The following is a 24,641-nucleotide window of genomic DNA, read 5'->3' as shown; positions in this document are numbered from 1 at the left end:
AGTCACTTAATCTAAAATACAATGAAAGTGGGGCGATGACATGAATTCTTAAGTGTTCCACAATTCAAATATTCTCTGCTGTACATGCACTTGATTGACTCAAACATTGCTTCTACAACAGGATATGAACAGTACGTTACCAATTAGCAAATAGCAATTAGGAAGGAAAGCTCCCAATCAAAAGCTCTGGAATCTATCCAGGCAAACATTAGCAATCAGCAACAGCTACCAATTAAAGAAAAGTGATTCGAATTAATGAATACAATTTTTGAAAATCTTCCCAATACCCAACATAAGAAATCATGATCCAAATGGTCTGAGATTATATCAAGATAACAAAAATGACTACCTTTTAAAGAAATTTTTGAACTTTCATAAGGTCCTTTATATACCTTTGTTTCGTTGGGGACTTTAGTCTTGGTGAAAAGCCTAACATTTGCATTCTTCTCAGTGTAAGGAAGACATTACAAGACCACTGCAACACTGTGATTGATGGAAAATTCTCAGCCCTACTGGAAGAACACAGCAATCATGGCAACATCAGAAGCTGGAGAAGTTGACATTACAGGTTGAAACCCTTCATCAGGACTGGGGTGAGGGAAGGGAGCTCAGAAATAAATAGAGGGAGGTGGGTTGGGGCTTGGGGAAAAGTTAAGTGGGCTAGCGATAGGTGGATCCAGGTAGGGGGTTATTGTGATAAGTCAGTGGGAAGGGTGGAGCGGTTCAGTGGGAAGAAAGATGGATAAATAAGTTTAGGTCATGGAGGCTAGCATTCCAGCAGCTCTCTGTAGACCACTTCTCATTCTTTAGGTAAGACTTGCCCTGAACAGGCTTTTCCTGTTAATGTTTCATTAGCAACATGGATGCTTTCCTGATGGTGGCAAATATGGAAAAAATTCGAGCACAATGTCACTTTAACTGAGTCACTAGATTCTATATACCATAAGTTATTTTAAGAATAAAAGAATAAAAGATACACAGGCAATTCAGAGAGTATGAAGAATGGGAAAAAATACATAAACAGGAGATTCAGAAAGTCTCCTTTAAAAAAAAAGAGCAGAAGAGTCAGACATCCCATTCACTCTGAGAGCTGGCTCTGAGGGAGCTAAATCAACAGTGACTTGGTGACAGAGTATTGGCCACTGTGGAGTTATTTCAGAGATAATTAGTAAATGGCTATTGAAATACTTTGTGCAGGGCTTCTTCAGACAGCGTACATGCTGAGGGGTAGAAATATCCAGTTGTGAGCAGGATGGGCGAGATTGCCGATGGAAAGAAAGTGGCTGAACTGTGAAATGAGAAACCAGTCATCAGAAATTGCAATGTTTTGCATTTGTTACACAGTGAAATCTGAATGCTGTTGGAGCCTGTGGTGAAGGCAGCAAGCATCAGGTGAATGTGTGATGGGTGTATTTCAGCATTTATGTGTAATGCTGAGCAAGCTGATAGCTCGGGATAGGAGTGTATACATATCTAGGGATAGAGGGTATACAGTTGTTGCTGGAATGCATGGAAAATACTGTAACAAGTGAGAAATTGAGATAAAAGATCTGCACTTACACTTGCTTGTTCTAATCAGATTAGTGAACTGTATCTCACACCCAGGCTAGGGGGTAAAGACACCTGAGGAGTTGACAAAATCTGTCCCTGCCCCATGCGTTTCTTTTGTGATTCTTGCATGGCAACTTCCTGACTTCTGATGGAGCAGCAGTGCTCTCGTCACCGTAAGTGTTTAACTGACTCTTTTGTTCCTCCTTCCACTCTGTCCAACGAGATTCATTTCTATACCTGAATACAACCTCTCTTCCAGAGCTACAGTCACTCTTTCACTTCTGAGCACAGAACCCTCCAGGAAACTTCAATTTCCGTCCTACCAATTTCTGTGTACAAGAGATCATATTCCACCACTTCCACCATCTTCAGCATGAAACCACCAGCAAACACACCTCCCCTCAACACATTCAAAAGGACTATTCAGCCATACCATGGTCCACCTTGATCACCTCTATCACTCAGCCTCTTCCCCTTCCACTGGTTCCATACAAACTTAAGAGATATAACACCTCAAGGTACAAAGCCCTGGGCATCAATGTGGACTTCACCAGTTTCCTCATTTCCCCTTCCCCCACCTCACCCCAGATCCAAACTTCCAGCTCAGCACTGTCCCCATGACTTGTCCTAGCTGCCTATCTTCCTTTTCACCTATCTACTCCACTCTCCTCTCTGACCTATCACCTTCATCCCCACCCCCATTCACCTATTGTATTCTATGCTACTTTCTCCCCACTCCTACCCTCCTCTCCTTTATCTCTCCACCCTGCAGGCACTCTGCCTCTATTGCTGATGAAGGGCTTTTGCCCAAAATGTAGATTCTGCTGCTCCTCGGATGCTACCTGAACTGCTGTGCTTTTCCAGCACCACTGTAATCCAGAACCATGGTAAATGTAGGGATACAAGGTAGACTAAGGGATTAGGTTTGTGTGGGATGATCTATGGAGAGTCAGTGTGGACTTGATGGGCTGGATGGCCTGCTTCCACTCTGTGGGGATTCTATGATCAACAGGGTAGAGTGAATGGCTACTTTGCAGTATGCCATTATTCTATCCTGAAGAATAATCCCAAGCTTTAGGTGCACAGTCATAGAGTGATAGAGGTTTACAACATGAAAACAGGCCCTTCAGCTCAACTTATCAACTCCTCCCAGTTTTCACAATTAAACCAGTCCAATTTGCCTACATTTGCTCCATATCCCATCCATTTACCTAATAAACATTTCTTAAATAACAGTATTGTACTCTCTTCCACCATTACCTCTGGCAGCCCATTCCAGACATTCACCATCCTCTGTGTGACAAAAAAGATGTCTCTCTGGACCCTTCTGTATTTCACCCCACTCACCTTAAACCCTTGAGCTCTAGTTTTAAACTCCCCTACCATTGGGAAACATTTTTGTGTTCTCCCACTGATACTTCTGCCATTGGATAGCTGGACTATTCCAGGAAGTTTAAATATAAGTTTCAGGAAAAGCATCTCCTCTTTCACTTGGGACACAACAATCTGTTCAAAGATCTTAGGCCATGAACTCTGTGCTCCAATTTGATTTGTTATGTTGCTTGTTTTGTTCTTTTCTCTATTTCAGTCTCATGCACACCTACTCTGGACACATGCTTTGCTTATTTGTTTCTTTTCTTGATCATACCTTCATCCTCCTCCATATTATTTAATCTTTGCCTTCTAAGTATCACAGAACATCCTTTGGAGCATGTCTTCCAAACCCCATGTTCAAAACCAATTACATCATTCGTTGTATAAACGTTAAGTCAGCATTGTCCCAGAGGGCTATAGTGTGCTTATTCCCAATTCTAATGAGAGGTCACAGGAAGGATTAGATATTTCATAATGGCAGTTTGGAATATTAGATTCTTTTAAAATGCGACTGGAAGTAAAGATCAAATTGTGTGTTATTGACTTCTTGGGTAAGCAAGACCATGTAGCTTTTAGAGAAGCTAGTTTTGATACTTTTGTGGTACCATGTGTCTTTGGGTTTAATAACTGCTAAACAACAGTTTTTGATTTAAAAACAGAAATTGCTGGTGAAACTCAGCACTCTTTATCGAGTCACTGGACTCAAAACATTAAATCTGCTTTCTCTCCATAGGTGCTGCCAAATGTGAGTTCCATTAGCAATTTCTGTTTTGGTCTCAGATCCCCAGCATCTACAGTTCTGTTTTATATTAACTGCTTTCAAATTATTAAATTGCCATTCTGTCTGTGAACTGAGAAGAATATAGTAGAACTCAAATGTCAAAAAGCCTACATTCCATAACCAACCTGTCTTTCGCCCTCTGTGAGTAAAATAAAACCAGCACTAACAGAGTCTGGAAAGAAGAATTTCTAACTCAAGAAAAGAAAAGGCTTAGGTCCAACTGACCAACCACCAAGTTCTGGATTGACAGTAATATGACATCATGATCAAGAAAATCATCTTATTCTACCTTTGTGGTTTAGACTCTTGATCTAAAGAATCCTATCCCTCTTGGTTATATTTTCCAGCCATGCTATTTCTGTTAAACTGCCTGCCTTGTCCATCTGATTCATGTATGAATGTGTTCAGATTTAAAGGGCGTGCAGTTTAATTTTGTTTATTAGTAATTAATAATCCATTTTGCCATGTGTTACAACGATAATTTTAGTTTAAAGTTAATAAGTTATTCATTATCTTGTTTATTGATGAAACCTGGTGTGAGTTTTGCTTGTTACTTAAATAGTGGTCACAGTCAGCATTATACCCACATTAGTGATTAAACTGGTAATCTACACATTTTGTGCGGCTTGATTTTTAATGCATTCTTTGCAAATAATCGCAGACCTGAAATATTAACTCTGCTTCCCTCCATTCAAATGATTTTATAACTTGCTGAGTCTTTTTTTCAGTATTTTCTTTTGTTTATTTTAAAGCTATTAGGACTTTGGTTCAGTGACCCTTTTTCTTTCTTTGTGCTATCTATCATTCTTGGGTTCTGTTGAAAGAAAGTTCCAATTCAGTCTCAAAACCTCTGTCACAGGTTTGAGGAAGGTCCATAATCCAACCCGGTTGGAAGAAAATCAACCCCCTGCATTATTACCAATCTGATGCAGGTCAGTGTTCCAGTCAACTGAATCACGTCACCCATCCCCAGCGTCCTATTTGCCATGGTGATGTACTTTTATGGGTACCAATCCAAAATACCATCTTGCTGTCATTTTAACACTTCCGTTCTGAGCCTGGGATTCAGTGTTCCAATGAAGCTCAGCACAACCTCAAGGAGCAACACCTATTTTTTTACTGAGGCACAATGCAACTTCATGGACTCAATATTGAATTCCATAGCTTCAGAGCCTGGCTACAGGATGTCTGTTTGTAATTTTTCTTTTATTCTCCCTTCCCTACCTGACTTGTCCTGTTTGTATTTTGTTTATTTTACTCTCAGTAGAGAGAACCTATCCTGTCTCTTTTTCATTTCTTAATGTGCCTCTACTTTATAACTTTTTTTTCTCTTTCACCACTGTTAACCCTTTCACAAGTTGCCTGAACCCATTTTCTGTGGGCATCTAATCCTGGAATTGGTCTTGAACTCAGAACTTCTGGTATGGAGGTAGGGAAATGACCACTGCACCTTCAGCTTATTTCTGTTGTTACCCGATTAAATAGAACAGTAACTCTCATTGCACTTGGTGTGCATGACAATGCATAATTCCTAGTTCTTCAAACCTTTATTGTAGCAGGGTGGAAACTCCACCCGAAGAATTCAAAGTCATTACAACTATGAGTTTATACAGGTCAAAATGAATTTTGGGCTAATTTGGTAATAAAGCTTCTTTGATGTTTATTTTTTGATTGTGGTTATGTTGAAAGTGGACTGATATCGATGGCTGTGGTTTATAGTGCATATTTGCTAAGTGTCTGACTGGTGTTTAGATGTAAATCAGGGGTTTGACAGCTATGAGACTGTTTGGCCTGAAAACGTGCTCCCCAGCTCCATTAATATTCAGGACCTGCTTCTGATTTAAAAGATCTAAATTCCTAATGCCCAGGGACTGAATTTCAGATTTATCCAAATACTTGTGGTGTTTATTGCCTTGTTGCTTTTGAACCCATACAAATTAATTGCTTATTAGATTATAGTCAGTGATTTCTCTGTATTCTGGCTCATCTCTGTGTGTCCTTAATTCATAGCTGAAGGATATTTGAAGCAATTGAATATATCCCATGTGACCACTGACATAATGAATGAGAACGACAACCAATTATTACCTGACTGTGCTTTGTGACTGTGTGACGATAACCAAATATGACAGGCCTCGATAACTGAAAACTGACTTTGTTGCATTCGGGGGATGGGACCCAACAGCATTTGCAGAAACGTTTAAGCTCAAAACGTAGTTCCATAGTAATAGGGTAGTTTGGATATGTCTGTGGTTCCATATGTTTGATGTTCAAATGGTATTGGAAGGACTCAGTTCCTTCATCTCCTGACGGAGGAGCAGCGGTCCGAAAACTTGTGATTTAAAATAAACCTGTTGGGCTATAACCTGGTGTCCGTGTGATTTCTGACTTTGTCCACCCCCATCCAACATTGGCATCTCTCAATCAGTACTGGAGGGAGGTATGAATTGCAAACAAAATGCGTTCTAATACAGCTTGCAATAATTTAGCATTTAAATTGTTCATGTCATTTAGACTAAAAGTCCCTCTAGAACTGCATCAGGTAATTGTTTGAATAATTCACTCCATTACTTGGATATTGGAAGTGGGAATACAGCTGGCAATACTCAAATTTTATAAATGATAATAATCAATTAATGTGCACGAAGGGAAGATTCCAGACAATAATCATTTACTCAGGGTTTCTCAATTTTGACCATTATGTAAATTCACTTTCTATTAGTGGTTCAATAGCATTCCAAGTACACACCAGCAGAAATGAAAAGACCGTAGTTATATTGCTGAAGCAGCCAAGGTTACTTGAAAAGCATATCATAGTTCTTTCTGGCTTGTTGCTGTAAGGCTCAGTGTTCCATTCTGCACATTGGAGAGATTGTTATGCTGGTATCTTCTCGGTAGTATGTAGTCTGTCATGTCAAAGAGTAATTGCTGTATGATTCTGAATTCTGTAAATTATTTGGTTTACGCGATCATATGTAATATTGATCTCTAAACCCATCACTCACTAACGCAAACAGTTCTGAAGAAGTTATTATACTCAAAACATGCTCTGTTTCTCCACAGCTGCTACAGATATGCCGAGTTTCTCCAGCACTTTCTGTTTGTTATTACTGACAACTTCATGCTTTCGCTACAGTCTATTGCTGCATAGATTATTGACCAGTATTGATGATACTGCCCCGAACAATTGCCTCCATTATACTTTGTTCCACCTCATTTTATTTAAGCACTCAATGCCATTCTACGACATATTTTGGCTCTGACCTATTTGTTCTCATGTTGCAACCTTCTAAATGAATGTTTCTGATGCTCTTTATACTTTGTAACCTGAAGAATCCCCTCCACTATGGTTGACACAATGCACGTTTGTGTCTGTTCTATTTTACGTGCTTCAGTTCTCCCTCATTTCCCTCGGAGAACTATAAACCGCCCCTTGTCCTTAACTTCCACCCTATCGATCCCCATATTTAACACATCATTATTCTCCATTTCTACCACATTTTAAGTAATGCCAGCACCAAACTCTTCTCTTCTACTCCATGTTTAGCATCAGAAGGCAGTATTCCTCCTGTGACACCAACATTCATTTCTCTGTATTCCTCAAATTAACCCCATTTATAAAATCCTGTATCAGCCTCAACTGGAGAAATGTGCCCAGTCTTGGGCACCGTACACGAGGAAGGATCTGATGGCATTAGAAAGGGTGCAGAAAGACTTCACAAGAATGGCTAAATGGAAGACAGACTTCAATTACATACTTTCGAAAGACTGGGTCTGTTCTCCTTGGAGAATTGAGGGTTGCAAGGAAATCTCTTAGAGGCCTTCAAAATCTTGAAGGATTTGGGAATGTTGGGTAGAAGCTAGGATATGGGGTCAGAAAAGAGTGAACTCTAATTGAAGGTGTTTGGAAAAGAAACAAAGACAATATGAAAAATGACATAATTAATACCAGGAAGGCACTTTCTGATCATGTAGTGGAGGCAGGTTGAATCATGGCTACAAAAAGGGAATTGGATAATTAACTGAAGAGAAAAAGAACGTACATGAGGTAACTGTAAAGAATGGGACTAACTGAGTTCCTCTTAGAAAGAGTTGGCATGTATACAATGGGCCAAATGACCTTTCTTTCTTCAACAATTCTATGATTCTTCTAAAATCCCTAGCTTTCTCCTTTTAATGTGTAGTTCAACAATTTCAGATCATTACTTGTGTCCCATTTATTTGGGCAGCTGCTGTCCTGTCATTCCCATCTCCTTGAGACTATTTTCAACATGTCCCACTAACACTTCTTTTTACATTGTACTATCATCCCTTTAGTATTTAACCTCTCCTGTGTATCAGCCCGTCAATGATCTCTCTTTTTTGTTCTTTGCCCTATCTCCATTTTAAACTTGCTTAAAATCTATTACATTGGTTGACTTTGTTCAGTTCTGACAAAAGGCCATTTGCTTGGAAGAGTGGGAGGCAATTTTAACCAGATTTATTGGTTTAGGAGTCCAGTAAATGAGGTGGATTTTGCACCTCATCCATCAGGGATAATATTAACCTATTCTGCCAGTCAAAAAACTGACAGGCTTGGGTATGATATTAGCTTTATACTCTATGCAGTTCAATTCTCCATTTTTCCATGAGCTATACTGGATGAGTTTTAAAATCATCATGGGTATCCTAAACATGAACCAAGTTAAAATTACTCCCATTAATTCCATTTTCCTGCCTGATATGCTAAATATTTCATATTTTCATTTTAGACTTCTATATTTTACTTTAATATTAAAGATTGACTAAGCTGGACTGAACGTGGTCTTGAAATAGTCGTAGCATTATACAAGTGTTGTCAGGTGTATATTCCATTGCAATTGCTCTTACTGCAAGAAGCAGTTCATGATTCATATGGGAAGAAGATGCTTGAAGATACATTGAGTTTTCACAGCAGCCTGCACCAATTACTGATCGCTAACTATTGGGTAAGCATAAATAAGCAAGTTTGATGAGTCATGTTGGAATGTCGAATAATAGTAGGAACATCCCTTTGTTTTGGCATAAACACAGTAAGTCAAGAAAACTCATTCGGGTACACAGGTCAACATTGTTTTGGAGTTCTTTCCATACCACTGGCTTGTGAAAGAGCAAAGTGTACTTCCTGATAGTTCTGATGGGATGGGGCGGCATGGTGGCTCAGTGGTTAGCACTGCTGCCTCACAGCACCAAGGACTCACGTTCAATTCCAGCCTCAGGCGACTGTCTGTATGGAGTTTGCACATTCTCCCTGTGTCTGCATGGGTCCCCTCTGGGTGCTCTGGTTTCCTCCCACAATCAAAAGATGTGCAGCTCAAGTGAATTGGCCATGCCAAATTGCCCATATTGTTAGGTGCATTAGTCAGAGGGAGCTGGTTCTGGGTAGGTTACTCTTTGGAGGGTTGGTTGGACCAAAGGGCCTGCTTCCACACTGTAGGGAATCTAATCAAATCTCATAAACATCCTAGTAGCATTGCTTTAGCAGTTACCCCATGTCTGGAGTAGAAACAATTTCTTGTGAGGGAAAGTTGATCTGCTCAACAAGGCAAAATGGCTGATAGTGAATCAGCTGGTTCCTTTATGAGAAGCTTGATTTTCCTTTTTCAGTGTTCTGACTTCAGGCTAGAGGTCAGATTAGGCAGAAAAAAATGCCATAATTAAGTGTTTATTTTAAAATATATGAATAAGTATTTTATCCATTGTTTTTGTGTACAGCTATGAGTGTTGAAAAAAATCATTGACGGATATTAAAATTTGAGTCCCTCAATAGTGATATTTTGGGTTATAAAGCAAATCCTCGCTGAAACTTCTCTGGGTACAAAATCTATCTGATAGATTAGATGTAGCCATCCTCTTTCCTGGTAGGGACTTACAGGGCCCAGCTTGATCTGGTGTCAAAGAGGAAAGTCATCTGGCACTATGATGAGAAGAGGTTTCCTGTCTTAAACAAGATGTCTATTGCATGATAGTAACAAGTTACTTGAGTATTGTAGTTCTGTTGAGACTATGAAGGAGACTGCAATATTAATCTTTTTTCTTTGACACCCAAATCTGTTTTCTTGAATTGTCTGTGAACTGATTGGGTTAATGAAAGCTACTTCAGAGATCAGCTAAAAGCCAACTAAATCCTATTCCTGGACCGTGTCATGAAGATGTGGGTGTACTGCACCTTTAAGAGAGTTAAAGGCTAGCAATGACAGCACCAAGTGTTCTGAAAAAAATATACAATGTAACATGTGCTCCAACTGCTGGAGTAGCTGGTTGCCTAGAAATGACAAAACAGATTTGAATTAGGCCAATCAGTTTAAATTATACCCTGAAAAATACCAAACTCCAATCGAGTTTGAATTTAGTTTATTGACAATCTTAAAAGCTAATGACACAACCCGATGCTTTGGGGGGGGGGGGGGGGGGGGGGGGTATAAGATGGGGAAAATTGAACAGTTGAGAGGAGAACTGCCAAGCTACCAGTCTGTCAAGACTGCCTGAAAATTAGCTCTCTTAAAGGTACCTTTATCGATCAATAACCTGTGAAGCAGAATCCCTAAGAAGAAGAAAAGAAGACAGGAATACAGAGAAAATGAAAGCTGCCTGGTTTTGAGATAAGAAGTTTTGTTTTATAAATCTTAATTGAGAGTTTTATCAGATGAGCATTATAGAAGGGAAGGTAAACGGTATGTTAGATGAAGGAATTGTAAATAGTTGTTAGTTAATTATTCTCTTTTATACTTTAAGAAATAAAGTTGCTAATTTTTACTTTAATTCCTTCTTTGCCTCTTGAATTTTCACAGATTACTGCACAGGGTAAATCTTTTCTGTGTTACTGGTTATAAATTAAGCAGAAGAGTTTACCCCATGTCATAACAACTGAGAAACCTGGGCTCAGGTCCCATCTGCTTCAGAAGTGTACAATAAAATCTCTGAACAGGTTGATTAGAAAAGTAGGTTACTTTTTTTTTAGAAAAGCCGACCTTATTTCGATTGCTCTGGATTCTTGTGAAGGTGGCCAATTTCCTTCCTTGACAATGATTTGTGATATCCAAATGACTTCTAACAGTAATAATTTTATGGTCACTATGACTGAAATTAGCTCTGAATTCCTTATTAAATAAGTTAATTTGAATTCTACAAGATAATGGGTTGACATTTGATGTCATGCCCCACAAGAATTAAGCTGGGTTTCTGGATTACTAATGAAATTGCCACAACACTGTAACAACTCCAACAAAGAGTTGACATTTGATTTATTTTAGCATCAGTCTTTGACAATGTGCCTTGTAGAAATGGAAGACCTTTTATCTCTCATATTTCCTTCACTGAGTATGTCTTTATGCTTAAATAATAGTTTATATTATTCATTACAATATCTGGAAAACATTTCATGTCATTGATTTTCTTCATAGAAGATGGTTGTCCTATTGACATGTGCTTTCTTATTGCAACCTGGATCTCTGGACCATCATTTCTTCTTGACCGCATCCTGCAGATAAGGTCATCTCATTTCAATTCTAGCTTTCATGGAGTTGAACATACAACATTTTTGATCTGTATGAGTAATTCTTTATTGTCAAACTACTGGCAAATCTGCATCGACTTGTGGAGACACTTTGCTTCAAATTGTCCATTAGGTTGGATGTTTTCATTTACCCAGAGAGAGCATATTATGGTGGAAACAACACATTCATTTCTTAGTTGAGCTACTTGATGATTTCTTCTTGCTTCTTGTGATCTTTGTCATTGATATTGTTTCTTTCTAGGAACATTCAGAAATAAAATGTTCTGTTGAACTTCTATCTTCTTAACAACTAGCATCAAGTTCCAGTCTGCCTTTGCTATCTGTTTACCAAACTGTTTTGCCCACTGGATTACATGAGTGGAGGGTTCTTCAAAGAGTCAGATTGGATACTGGTCATTTTCTATCTCATCATTTATGGTTTCTCATAACTGTGCTGATTCTGGTCTCTTTTCAGTGCTGATCACCAAACATGGAAGACATTTCGGGCAACTCCGTTTGGTCACATGCTTCAATCTTCCTTACTATATGAAATACATTTTCTACCAGATGTCCCTTGACTGATCAGTAAACAGAATTCTTTGACCTGCTATTCCTGACTGGCACTTCTTGAATGGATTTTCCAAAACTGGCTGTAACTTCTTGGCTTCTTGATTTTTAAGTAATTTCACCCCTTCCGCCTTCACTCCTTTGAATAAGACTTCGATCACAACATGCATTCATGCTGAAGTGAGGAATATTGATTGTAAAGTGCATACAAGTTCTTTACTATCTGACACACCTTGTGTTGCAATGTAACTTGTCGCATGCCTTTAATCTTAAATGCTGTACCTCAAGGACATGTTATTCACTGCTATAGCTCACTACTGATATTTACGCAACCAAGGCATACTTTCTGATAATGTAATGACTATTGCGCTGTAATCAAATTTAAAATTAGTGAAATGTTCATGACCTTAAATATCCTGTTGAAAAAATGTTGGCTATGTTTCACATATTTCCCCAAGAAATACATTTGGCTGTTCTTCTATCATAGACCATTCTACTTCATTAAATTATTCATAACATTGTAGTTTGTCATCTTGTGGTCTGTGGCTGTGTTCTGAATATTTTATTTTACAAATAAAGCATTTTTATACTAACTGGGCACTGCTTGTGCCTGAAGTTTCTTTGCTGTACAACACTGACAATATTCATATCTGCTGTGTAGCGTATTATCTAAACTAGTCTCTCGTGTGTCTTCATGTGTTTTTTTTTCCCTCAGATAAGTCTCACATTGAGCAGGTTTAGTAAATGCTTCTTGTCTTTATTGGATCGCCCGTCCTTTTCTAGTCTCTTAACTTTGTTCTTCTAATAGATTTTGTCTACTTATCCTTCTGATTTGCCCTTTTATCAACTTAATTCAGGCTGTACAATATTCCCTGGTTAGCATTCGCTGTTTGAATTGCTTCTGTGGCCCTTGCTTTCCTTTATTATCATTGTGCCTTGTGTTGCAAACCTACAGTGATGGTGACACTCTTACTGAACTGTAAGTACTTTAGCTTGCTTGTGATATTCCAGCCTGTAAATCTTTTTTTTTTCTTTTGTTTTCAAAAGATTTTCTTTGGCCACGAAGGAATTCAACTCTACCCTCACAGCCTCCAATGTCTGTTCACTCTCCAACTGAGCCTTGACTCAGAACTGCTCCTTCAAATTGTTGGCAATCTGTAGCCATTTAGGTGGGACTGAAGCTCCACATCTCACTGCTGCATGTCTCTGAGCATGTTTAAAACGCGTTTTTAGCATCAGCTATAGGTTCAGCCTCACCGAATCTTACCATGATGTTTTCTTCTTCAAGGTTCTTCAATGTTCAGTTTTTTTTCCAATTCTCATAGCTTTAAGAAAGCCGCTTGAGCAATATCTGTCGAGTCTTTAGAACTCTACAGCATCCAGTATGTGTTATGCTGCATGTAAAGGGAATCCGCACTGCTTGCCACCATGTTATAAAATGAATCATCACCATTGATTGTGGTGGCATAAGACCCAGTTGGGAGATTTTCTGCTACCACCCTCTTTCCTTGCACGGATCCACAGGGTCTAGTGTGGTAGAGGAAAAAAAAATCTTGTCTGAAGTAAGATGTAATTTACTGCAATGATTGCGACTGGGTGCAAGTTAGATTGGTGACAGAGGTTATGGAGACATTGTTCCAAAGGCTATGAAGAAGACCTTGATGGTTCTCTCACCTTTTGAGATCCAAAGCTGCTTTCATTATCTGATCATATTGAGTGGTGCTTAATACTCACATTACAGCTAAATGAGAAGGGTGATTTGGCTCCTTCTTTTAGCCTCTTTTTAGTTAGTCACAACAAATAGTATTAATCATTTTACCATGTAGTTCTCTCATGCTTCAGTTTAAAAATATATTCAACTAGAACAAAATGAGGGAACAGATTGAAAGCAAAGGAGTTTTATCACTTCTGTCTCAGAAAAATAAGAAGCACAATATGACCACACACACGCACAAGCACAAGCACCCATGCACAGAGTATCTATTATGAATTGAAGGTCAGGATTGTGCTGGTTAAAAAGTACTTAAGAGTCTTTGAGGCAGTAGATTTTAAGCTGAGACCATAGTTCTTAAATGGATGTCTTGTATGTTCAGCAGTGATAAACTCTTTAAATTTCCTTGTTGTCAGTGAATAGATGTTTCTCTATTTTCATTTATTATCAATCACTATTTTTCAAAAGGCTGAGAGAAACAGGCATGAAGAGAGAGGGAGAGGGTCTTCCAGCTCACTGTTGCAAACCAATTTTCTTTCTATTCCTGCTTTGCTGTTCTGTTCATCAGCTACTTATTCCAACAGGTTCGTTTATATATTCTCAAGTCTAATTCTATTGTCATTGCAAACTGAATATTAATGGCTGTGTCTAATGTGCAAATTTTGATTACACTGTGAATTAAAACAGGAAATGAAAGTTTTTTTGTGCTTTTCTTTGTTTCTAACTATTTAACAACAAGTACAATATCACCACTTATATTATACCTTTCATGCTTCTTGGCTCTAATCAAAGTGTTTTTGTACTTGCCACCTCACAGGAATCCTCTTATTCCAACACTACAATTGACTTCCTTATTCAATATTGCCACACCACCTTTCTTTTTTACTCCTTCCCTATCTTTTCTGAATATTTCTATCTTTCAACATTACACATACAGCCTTTTCATCTTTTGAGACTTTATTATTGCTACTGCTTCATGTTGCCTTGTGGTTATTTTTGCTTGTATCTTGTCAACATTTTTCACCACACAGAGGGTTTGGAGCAATGGTAGTGAATGGAGGTTGCACAGTGGCAGATTAAGGGTTCAACCTACTGCAGTTGGGAGCTACACCACTTGGGAATGTTGCCAGCTATACCATGGTGGAATTGGCTGTGGACTGTGGAAGATTTGTCTGTGTTTAGGCACCCATGCCCAATGGTGGGCCCAATGGTAAGATCCCTGACATCTTTCAAAATGTTCTTTTCTTTTGCCTGCCTCCTCTCATCCTAACTGGCCCCAATGAGGTAGCCCCCCGACTTACTTGTATTCCACAGCTGTTACTTATGGTGGAGCCTCCTGAAAAACCAAAAATGGCTCTACCCCAAGTAGCACAACTAGATACTGATGAGTTGATAGTTCCTGACTGGCCAGCAGCTCCTAGAGGTGAGACATGGCCCCTGGCAGATCCAGTAATCATAACAGCAAGCAGATCATCGCCTGGTTGGTTTTACATCACTTCGGCATTCCTGGGATTTTTGTTTTTCCCCTGGAGTGTAGAAGGTGGAGGGGTGATCATGTAGAAGTTTCTAAAATCATGAGGGGGCATAGATAAGGTGATTAGCCAAGGTCTGTTCCCCAGTTCAAAACTAGAGGGCATATATTTAAGGTGAGAGTGGAAACATTTAAAACAGACCCGAGGGACATGTTCACGCAGAGGGTGGTATGTGTGGGGAATGAGCTTCCAGAGGAAGTGGTGGAGGCTGGTACAATTACAGGATTTTAAAAGGCATCTGGAAGGGTATATGAGTAGAAAGGGTTTAGAGGGATATTGGCCAAATGCTGGCAAATGGGATTAATTCAGTTCAGGAAACCTGGTCGGCATTGACAAGTTGGATTGAAGGGTCTGTTACTGTTCTAGTGGCTCTATGAATGGCTGCAACAGGGTTAGAGTGTCCAATGGATTAGTGAGTTCAGTACCTCAAACAAAGTCCAGCCCAGTTGGTGAGTTTGTCTTCTGTCATACAGTATGGATCACACATCCCAAATTAATACCAATGCTTTCGATTCTATTTATCTAAAACTGTGTCAAATATTAGTTTGTGATGAATACACTTACAGAATTGAATTGATTTTTAGACAAATAAAGATTGAAAGAAGATATGATTGAACTAGTTTAAAATGCTGTGATCAATACATATTGCACATCTAGGAAGGTTACTTTATGTGAAGTCTTAATGAAACTATGAAATAAAACTCAAATTACATTTCAAAGTCAAACGAATTCCTTTGCCACTGAGTGGTCAATAAATTGAATAGACTATGAGTACAAGCAGTTAATGCTGTGCCAGGTCATGTCTACAGAAGGGAATCAAATGACTATCTGCTCAAGAATGCGATTGATGGTTATAAAGGTAGTACATACAGAAATGATTTTGCAATTGATGGCCACTTGGAAAAGTTACACTGTTGAAGTTGAAGGATAGACAGGCTACTTTGAATAATGTAGAATATTAACTGGCCATCAATCTCATTGATTTGTTGAATCTTGCTACTCATATAATGGCTATTTTTTTTGCATTGTATAACAATTTATTTTGAAAATAATTCAGACTGAATATGAGAAGTATAAAAGTACTTGCTCCTTGCAAAATAGCAAGGTTTCCTGGGATGCAAAGCCATTGATGTTTTCTAGGTCAGCTCTTTTATCCTTTAGGAAGATGAAAAGACAGATGTGAAGGCATTAGACAAGTTAGGTAGAATGTAAATACAAATGATTGTCCATGTAAGGAAAGGACTCCATTAGTTAAATGTTATTTCTTGCTTTATATTGGCCTGTATTTTACAGTAAGAATAACAGTGAGGCTATCAGGGCTTATCATTATTAAGGTATAAATCAAATATCAATATTCAATGTTTACATGTGTTCTTCTTCAGATTTCACTATTGTGCAAAATTAAAACATGGGAAGGGCACACATTGCATTAACAACCCTTTCAAAATAGGCTAAGCATGCCAAAAAAAAAAATGCTAGGACTCATTTAATTAAGTTTTACTTTAACTTGTAGCAGTTAAATCTGACGTCCCTCCGGAACTGAAAATTAACCATTATAAGTTGGAGTCTCATATCTTCAGATCTTGAATGTTGTCACAGATTTTAATAAACAATTAAAAGTAAACAAAAATCTTTCATGCATTGTTTCTCTCGCTTTCTCCCGCAAATCTCATCTTTCCTTCTTTCTACTCATTTAGCAGAAGGCAACATGCAAAGTTAATGCTGTCCTTTTGTCTGAATGGTTAGAACAACAGGTGTTGTGAGTCCAGCCCTGTTGTTTGCTCTGCTGGCAAGATCTGTGAGCAGCAGGCGCATCCAACAGTGTTGTTTGAAAACCACATGGCTCAGTCAACCTTTTCTTCTTGAAGACAGGCTGTTTCTTTAAAGGGAAACTGCACAGAAAGGGTACTGTAAAGAAAATTTCTCCAAACTGAGTCTAGGCACCAACTGATTCAAACAAAGTGAAATACAACATGAAAGCAATTATGTGGTATAACTGGGGAGGAGAGGACACTCCTAACCGGTGACTTATAGACTCGGAGAGATATACAGCATTGAAACAGACCCTTCGGTCCAACTGAACGGATATCCTAAATTACTTTAGTCCCATTTGCCAGTACATGGCCCATATCCCTCTTAACCCTTCTTATTCATATACCCATTCAGAAGCCTTTCAAACGTACTAATTGTACTAGCCTCCACCACTTCTTCTGGCAGCTCAACCCACACACGCACCACACTCTGTGTGTAAAACTGCCCCTTAGATCCTTTTTAAATCTTCCCCCTCATCCTAAACCTATGTCCTCTAATTTTGGACTCCCCCTACCCCAGGGAAAAGAGCTTGTCTATTTACACTATCCACGCCCCTCATGATTTTATAAACCTCTATAAGATCGCCCATCAGCCTCTGACACTCCAGGGAAAACAGCCCCAGCCTATTCAGCTTCTCCCTATAGCTCAAATGCTCCAACCCTGGCAACATCCTTGTAAATCCTTTCTGACCCTTGTCAAGTTTCACAACATCCTTGCTATAAGAGGGAGGCCAGAATTCCGCACAGTATTCCGAAAGTGATCTAAACAATGTCCTCTACAGCTGCAACATGATCTCCCAACTCCTATACTCAGTGCTTGTAGATGGTTAACAGGTCAGGGACTGCGATAACTCTCTTCACACTGTCTGGCCTACTCTTGGAGCTGCAATATGTACATGGCTGCTTCATGTAAACATCTGGTCAATGTTAATTCCCAGGGCCTTAAGGGATTCAACAGTGTAAATGCCATTGAACATCATGGAGAGACGGTAATTGTCTGAAATGTGAGCCGAATATTACTTGACATTTCTCAATCTCAAGCACAAATTATGCACATAAAATTAAAATTGATCCTAGTCAAATGCAGCACTATGTTCTCCACATTTGATTGATGGGTCAATTATCCAATCATCTCTGTTCATGAATGGGAGTAGAGGTGTGAATTATATACACCGTTTAATGTATATGCAGAACTAGCTGTCAGAGGAGTCATCAGACCTTTAATTGCAATATCATCTTATGCTTCATTGGTTTACTACACCTGGGAGAATTAATTTTCCCAAGATTAGCTTTTAGAAGCTGCATTTTTTTATTTTTTAAAACTCTTCCATACAACAGTTTTAGCCAAGGAGTTAGTTTGTCAATGCTGGACTTAAAAACTCCCCATTGATGTTAACTCTGCAGAAACAAAAATACATATATCCAAGAACTTAAAATTGTACGAGAATATGTGATGCTGAGGAGTCGTCAATAAATTATTAGAAATTGCAAACATCTCAGCATTTATTGTTATGCTTCGTGAAACAAAATATTGAAATTATTTAATCTGCTTGCTCATTCAGGGGTAAATCAACAGGCATGGTTAGTTGAGCGCAAGTTTTCAACTCTATTTACAGAATGTGCCTTTTTAAGTTGTCAAGTAATCATGAAGTAACTGCATCACTAACAGTGTTACATTTTACTGTTAGTTAACTCAACAGTTATATGGTAGACTGCAACATAATTGCGTTCCGCTAGCCAACTACTGTTCCACACATTGACACTTTGGTTTATGTCAGAACTTAAGAGAGCTGTCCCGCAATCAAGCTTGACATAATACGCACAGTATCAAAGTTTACAGACAATATCCCAGATATCAACATCTCAGTTCCTAGGCATGTGTTGTCTGACCAGCAAGACAGGTCCACTAGATGTCGTGACATCAAGCTCATACAGTCAGGAGGTGAAGCAGTTGCCCTGGGAGTCTTTAGCATTGACTTTGGACACCATAAAGTGTCATGGCATCAGGGCAAACGTAGACAAGGAATCTGCCTGCTGATTGCCACACTGCCCCGGCAGGCTGATAAACTAAACCTCCTGCATGTTGAGCACCAACTGGAAGAAACATTGAAAGTGACAGGCCACAGAATGGACATTGAGACAGGGACTTCTGTGTTCATAGCCAACAGTATCACAACCAATCAATGTGGGCTAATCCAAAAGAATATAACTTTTAGACTGGGTCTACAGGAACTGGTGAAGAAATCAACAAGGGCGAATAGCATATTTTAGTAATCTAACTGTTACAAACATATCTGTACATGATAGGAGTGGCAATTCTTTAGTTCTTGGGATGATAAAGTCCCATATTCACCTTGAGGATATTGTCATTGTGATTTAAAACATTCTAAACATCAAAACTACATTGTTGTTTGTCATCATCATCAGCAGAATTGTATTTGACCACAATCAGTAATTTCGTGGCCTAATAGCACTCGCTTATTACCATTAAGCCAGGGTGTCAATCTTCCTTCATTAAAGAGTGCAGGAGGGCATGTGACGAGCAGAGCTGGGCATATCTGAAAATGAAGTCATAACCCAGTACCTGTGACACAGAGAACTACTTGCCTGCCATGCCGCAAAAGCAAAATGAAATAAAGAGCATTAAGCAATTTCACAAGCAACAGATCACCTCTTCAGTCCTGTCACATGCAGTCATGAATGGTTATGGACAATTAAATGTCAACAGTTAAAGAAGGCTGGATATACCCATCCTACATGATGGCAGAGCCTCACATGTAAGTGCAAAAGATAAACTTGAAAAGGTTGCATCAAACTTCAGCCAGAAGTATCAAGTGGATGAGCCAGTCCCAAACACAGATGTCAAACTTCAGCCAATTCAATAAACTCCATGTGATATCAAGAAATGGCTAAAGTCATAAACATAGGCCTGGTAATATGGAAAATTGCACAGATAGCTCTGTCTTCCAAACAAATCTAACCCAAGTAATTACTACGCCATGTGTCCCCTACTGATTATCAGCCAAGTAACAAAAGCAGTTGTTGACAGCATTATCAAATGCCACCTGCTCATTGATGCTTCATTTGGGTTTTGCCTGGTCACTCAATTTTTCATCTCATTACAGCCTTGGTTCAAGCATGAACAAAAGAGTTGAACTCCAGATATGATTCAGATTGATTGTTATCGATTTCAAGGATGTATTTGACCAAGTGTGATATCAAGGAGCCTAAGCAAAGCTAGAGTCAATTGGAATAAGGGGGGATCTCCGTCCATTGGTTTCTGTCCATTGGTTAGAATCATACTTATACAAAGGAAGATAATTGTGAACATCATTCATCTCAGCCATAAGATATTACTGCAGAAGTTTTTCAAATTAATGCACTAGACTCAATCATCAGCACCTTTAACAATGAAAAACTTTCCATCATAAAATCGCACAAGCAGAATAATTTGGAAATGTTCAGTGCCATTCATGATTCCTCAAATGCTATCTGAAAGTATTAAGATCTGGACAATGTCCATGCTTGGGCTGGTAAGTGGTAAGCAAAATTCACTCCATGCAACCAACAGGCAATCTCCAACAAGAGAAAATCTGACCATCAACCACCCCCTTCCCAACTTTATGATCTGAGGAATTATCATTGCTAAATTATTGCACTATCAACATGCTGAGATGATTCCATTGACCTTTAACTGAACTGGCCAGTCATGAAAACATTATGATTACAAAAGTTAAAAATTCTGAAATGTGTAACTCATCTCCTGAGTCCTCAAATCTACAAAGCCCAGGTCAGGAGTGTGATGAAAGACTTTCCATTTGCCTGGATGGGGATGAGAGCAGCTCTAATTACACTCAAGATGTTCAACGCCATTCAGGAGAAAGCAGGCTGCTTGATTGTCGTGTCATGTGTTATTTCCAACACTCATTCGCTCCCTCCTACACTGATGTAAAGTGAAAGCAGTGTGCACCATCTATACGATGCAGAGAACAATTCAGCAATGCTTTATTGACAGTTTTTTCCAAACTGCTGACATCTACATTCTAGAAAGATGGTAGGACAAAAGCAGAAAATGTATAGGTGTGATACCACTTGCAAGTTCCCCTGTAAACCACCACCATTCTGACATAAAAGAATATCACTGTTACTCTATTGCTCTAGGTCAAAAGTCTAGAATTCCTGTCCTAACAGCATTGGAGTAAAACTACCCCCTACGGACAGCAGCAGCTCATGAGAAATTAGAGATGGGGAATAAATGCTGACTTAGCTATTTATGCCCATGTCCCATTTAACTTTTCTTTTTAAATGATGCCATGCAGCTTTTATTACATTCTATATCAGCCTCAAATGTTCACCTTGCATAAGTGACTCCTTTTGAATGTATGCCCTGTAATGAACTCAGAAAGGGATAAGATAGTTTTGCATTCTCTACAGGATTTCATCCCAATGGCATCATATGAACATAAAACCAATCCACTCATTGTGTAAACAAATCCTTTGTAAATATCAAATTGTATAAAATCTCACATTTTATGGTTAAATAAGATAATACCATTTACCAACGAGTGTTGAACAAATGTCCAATTTATGGAAAAGGAGTAAACCTTTTGTTCTGAAGTAATTGGTGTTCAAGACTGTACCCAGTTTGATGATGTCTCTTTGATTTGGATGGGGAGTAAGGCAGCATACATTAGAACCTAGTGGTGTGCAGACCTATATCTGCAGGTCTTCTCATGATAATCTGTGTGATTATAAAGGAAGCTGATTGAGTCATAAGCATTGCCAAAGATACCAGGCAAAATGTTCCTGCTTTCCATCAATTAACTCCATGGGTTCTTTAACATCTAGTTGGCAGACAATGTCTCAGTTTAAGATCTCATCTGAAAGTTATCACTTCCAACAGTGCAGCACTGATTGAGTGCTACAATGGATTGTCAGCCTCACATTTTTGGAGTAGGATTTGAATCACAGCTATCTAAAACAGTTGTGAGAGATTAAACATTGAGTAATTACAAAGCAATGATTGAATACCTACCAATTTTAACATTATTTCCTGGAGGTAAAGAAAGGTAGTTTATTTTATGTACAAGGTGTTATTGAAAAATTCTTTTTGTTGTTATTGCTTAATGTTATTAAGGCCATACTATGGGCCGGGTGCTGGCAGGTGGGACTAGATTGGGTTGGGATATCTGGTTGGCATGGACGGGTTGGATGGAAGGGTCTGTTTCCATGCTGTACATCTCTATGACTCTATGACTATGACATGAGGTACAAAGTGAGCTCGCTAGTAGTCTTAGAAAAGTTAGTACATGGCAGGATCAGTCAGATGGATGGATAAAAGTTAGGAAAGGTAAGAAGGTTGTTCAAAGGTCTCTGGTGGCAATTCCTCTATTAAATAGTTATTAAGTTTTTTTGGAAGTATTGAAGTATTGAGGAAAATGGAAGGGCCACTCAGTTATTGGACACTTGCAATGATTCTTATGTTAGGCAGTGTTTGACAAGATTTAATAGAAGTATTGTTAGAGGGCACTTTCTTGTCAGAGGCATAGATCGGAGATTCAGTGGCAGTGAGCATAAATTTAGAATGGTTTGTTCTTTCCTGATGCTGAGATTAAGGATGCCTCTAAATGTTTCAAGCATATTGTTAAATGTGAGATTGAGAAGGCAGTAATTATTGTACATATTGGTAGGAATGCTATTTCTAGGGAAAAGATTAAAGCATTACAGAGTGAATTTTAAAGGTTAGGTTAAAGATTAAAAACAAACCTTATAAAGTAGTAATTTCTGGTTTACTCCCAATGCCAAACTCAAACAAGGGAAGGAACAAAAAGTTAAAGGAGATAAATCAATGGCTGAAGAGCTGGTATTGTTCAGAGATTCAGGTTTTTGAACAATTGGAATGCCTTTTGGGATAGAAAAGACTTGTTCTAAAAAGATGGGTCTAACCTCAACTGAAAAGGGGCCAATATCTTAGCAGAGAGATTTGCTCATTCCATTAAGGAAGACTTTACACTGATACAGAGTGGGAATGGAGGAATTTTAAGTTGCACTGTAAACAGAAGGATTGATGGGGAAGGTTCTCATTGTGAGGACAGCACTCCCATTAGGAAATAAAAACAATAGAGAGTCAGAGTATGTAGTAACTCTGAAGAACTAAATTACATTTATTTCAATGCAAGGTGTCTTACAGATAAGGCTGATGAACCCAGGACATATTTAAGAACATAGGATTGGGATGTCATAGCTAGTACAGAAACTTGGTTGAGAGATGAACAAAACTGGTAAGTCAATGTTCCGAGTTTTAGAATTATAGGAAGGATAGAAAAGGAAGATGGCGAGGTGACTTTTTTTTTGAATAAGGAATACACTACTTCTGTAACTTGGGATGATATTTCTGAAAAGTCATCCAGTGAAAATATATGGGTAGAAATTGAAGATAAGAAAGGAAAAATCACTTTGTTTGAGTTGTACTATAGGCTTCCCTAATAGAGAGAAATTGAGAAACAAGTATGTAGGGGAATCTCAGATATATGTAAGCATAATGAGGCTGTAATAATGGAGGATTTTAATTTTCTAAACATTGACTGGAGCTACCATTGATTTAAAAGTTTGGATGTGAAGAGTTTGTCAAATGCTTTCATGAAAATTTCTTTTATCGATATGTGGATGCCCCTACTAGAGAAGGAGCAAAACTAAGCTGACTGAAGTAAAAATGGGGGAACACTTTGAGTCTAGCAATCATAATTCTATTAGTTTCAAAACGGTTATTGAAAAGGATTAGCCTTCCATAAAAGTTAAAGATTTTAGTGGTATGAGACAAGAACTTTCAAAAGTTAATTGGAGCAGACTGTTCGCAAGTAAAAGAATGTCTGACAAGTGGGAGGCATTCGAGATTGTGATGACGAGAGTTCAAAGGCATTTTGTTCCTGTTAGGGTGAAGGGTAGGGCTGGTAAGTTAAGGAGCAATTAATGAATACAGGTATTGAAGTTCTAGTCAAGAATAAAAGAGAATCTTATTCTAGATATAGACAACTTGGTTCAATTCAATCTCTTATTCAATATAAATAGTGTAGGAACATTCTTAAGAGAGAAATCAGGAAGCCAAACACAGGATATGAGATAACATTGATAGATAAGATGAACGATAATCCAAAAAGAGTCTACAAATACATTAAGAGCAAGAGGGTAACTAGAGTGAGAGTAGGGCCTCTTAAAGATTAAGGAGGTTGTCTTTGTGTTGAACCACAGGAGATGGGAGAGATACGAAATAAATATTTAGCATTGTGCTTTTTATTGTGGAGAAAGAAGTGGAATCTACAGAATGCAGAGAAACAAACTTTGATGTTTTAAAAACAGTTTGCATTACCAAAGAGGGAGTCTAGAAGGTTTTAGAGAATATAAAGGTGGATAAATCTCCAGGACCTGATCTATTGTATCCCAGAATGTTTTGGGAAGTAAGGGAAGAAATTACAAGAACCCTTGCAGAAATATTTGCATCATCTATAATTATGGGTGCGGTGCCTGATGACTGGAGAGTGGCTAATGTTGTACATTTGTGTTTAAGAAAGGTTATAAGGAGAAACTGGGAATCTATAGACCTGTTAGTTTGACTTCAGCTATGGGTAAATTATTGGAGGCGATTATAAAATATAGGATTTATGGACATTTAAAGAGGCAAAATTTGATTAGGAACAGTCAATATGTTTTTATGCAAGATAAATCATGTCTTAAATTTGAGTGAGTTTTTTGAGCAAGTTACCAAAAAGGTTGATTATGGCAGAGCTGTAGACATTGTTTATTT

This window comes from Chiloscyllium punctatum, chromosome 14, assembly GCF_047496795.1.
Source record: "Chiloscyllium punctatum isolate Juve2018m chromosome 14, sChiPun1.3, whole genome shotgun sequence".
NCBI lineage: Eukaryota > Metazoa > Chordata > Chondrichthyes > Orectolobiformes > Hemiscylliidae > Chiloscyllium > Chiloscyllium punctatum.
This window is presented reverse-complemented; position numbering follows the sequence as displayed.